Source organism: Trachypithecus francoisi, unplaced genomic scaffold (assembly GCF_009764315.1).
Source record: "Trachypithecus francoisi isolate TF-2019V2 unplaced genomic scaffold, Tfra_2.0 Lachesis_group15, whole genome shotgun sequence".
Taxonomy (NCBI): Eukaryota; Metazoa; Chordata; class Mammalia; order Primates; family Cercopithecidae; genus Trachypithecus; species Trachypithecus francoisi.
In genome coordinates, this window is record NW_022681460.1 from 36,331,835 (window position 1) to 36,333,760 (window position 1,926).

General features: G+C 34.4%; 1 pseudogene; it reads right to left on the bottom strand.

Annotated features, from left to right (window-relative positions):
• Positions 1-660: 660 nt before the first annotated feature.
• Positions 661-1,669, bottom strand: LOC117097366 (annotated as a pseudogene).
• Positions 1,670-1,926: the final 257 nt, after the last annotated feature.

The following is a 1,926-nucleotide window of genomic DNA, read 5'->3' on the forward strand; positions in this document are numbered from 1 at the left end:
AAGAGAACTGTTTAAAAATGTTACAAAATCACCACACTTCATTCATGTACCTTATATGCCTTTTAGAACAAGACCTCAAAAATAATTAACCCAGTCTTGAAAATCTTCTCAAGTCCAACAAACAAACTTTTAAAACCCCATTTTAAAGACTCGACAATAGAACAAGTATCCATAATGAAAACACATAATTGGTATGCTTACTAATTTAATGGGTTTTCATTTATATTTGTAATTGAGAATTTATTGGCAGGAATAAAATACACACACACATAACTGAAAAAGGTAAATTTCAGGACCTAGAAATGCCGTCCTATGTGATACATTAATTTGCTTTTAAAAATATAATTTACCAAACTTTATCTTCTCTGCCATTTTGGATTGACAGCTATTGTTATTTAGAAAATTCATATTGCTGCGAGTTTATTTCTTGCTCCTTGAGTATGTTTAATTTGTACAAAGCTTTCATTCATGCTAGTAGCTGCCTTGGGGTCATTTTCTACTTAATCTTCTGTCACCAGATAAATTGGACAAGATTCTTATCCTTGAGTTGCAAAAGCCTAAATAAAAAGTTTCACTTTTAACCTTTTAATTTATAAAATTCCACTAAAATTTTTATTTAATTTTTATGAAGGTCCACAAAAATATCTTCTTTCTTAAGAATCAAGCACTTTTATTCAAATAATTATTCTTCAAAGTTTTTAACTCTTCTATTAGAGTTTTATTTTCATTTTTCATAATGATAATTCTATTTTCTAGGCTTTTCACATATTCTTCCTTCTGTAATATTCTCAAGTGGCTTTTCTTGTCTGAAATATTTTAGCTGTTTTTGGTTGTTTACTCTTCTATACATTTTAGAATCAACTTGTCAAGTTCATCAAGCAACCTATTTTTCATTACCCTTATTTCTCCTTTCAATTGGGGGTCTTCTGTATTATTTGTTTGACATGTAAGAGTCATAGAAGATGTCATCAGCATAGTTTGTGGCAGAGAAGTAGCTGAAGGTAGTTTGGATCTGATATGTCTGCATATCTCCTGTTACAGTCTGTACAACCAACTGATTGCTGGACACAAGTATTTGCTGTCCATCAGAGACCTGCATATACTAGAGAATAGTTGTACCTTGCTGAGTATTGCCTGAATTTGTCATGGTTAATTATGTCTGAAGTCTCTGGACTGTAGCTGTGCCTGGACTGGTCAATGGTGAGTCTCTACTGGGGACAAAGGCAATGTACTATTTGCTGCCCTTCTGAGAGATAGGAGTGGAACAGACAGAAGTGACAGCAAAAACTCCAGGGTTTTCTTCATCTCCTTTTCTGTCCCATATATCTTCAGAAGATAGGTCTTTAAAAACTTTTCTGTAAGATGGATGCTGTGCTAGGATCCTGTAGGCTTTCCATAACGAGCCTAAGCTGTCAGATGGGTCCTGAGACTCCTCACCTTCTGATAAAGATCATACTATTGGCACATGTGGTGGGTGAATTACAGAAGACTGAGCTGTCTGGATGACATCCTGAACCTGTACTTGCTCTCCAAGAAGAGGTACCGTTGTCATTAGTACAGGTCATCTTAATGCCGTCTGTTTAGTAATATGAGAAATATGAGCTCCCTGAACTGCTGAACTAGATTGAGATGCTGTCTCCGATGTGTTACACTTGCAAGAATCTTCCATCATCAACTCTTGGGGGTGAAGAGAATTAGTGTCACTTACAAGTCAACTGTCCTAGACTACCTTTTCCTTACCAATTAGGACCACCCCTGACCTCTCCCAACTGCATTTTTTATGTCACAATTTACATTTTTTGTATTGTGCATTTTTTAAAACTTATTACAGCTATTATTATTTTTAATCATTTTATAGTTTAACCTTCGTACTAAATATATGAAAGATTTATACACCATCATTAGAGTATTAGAGTATGTTGTATT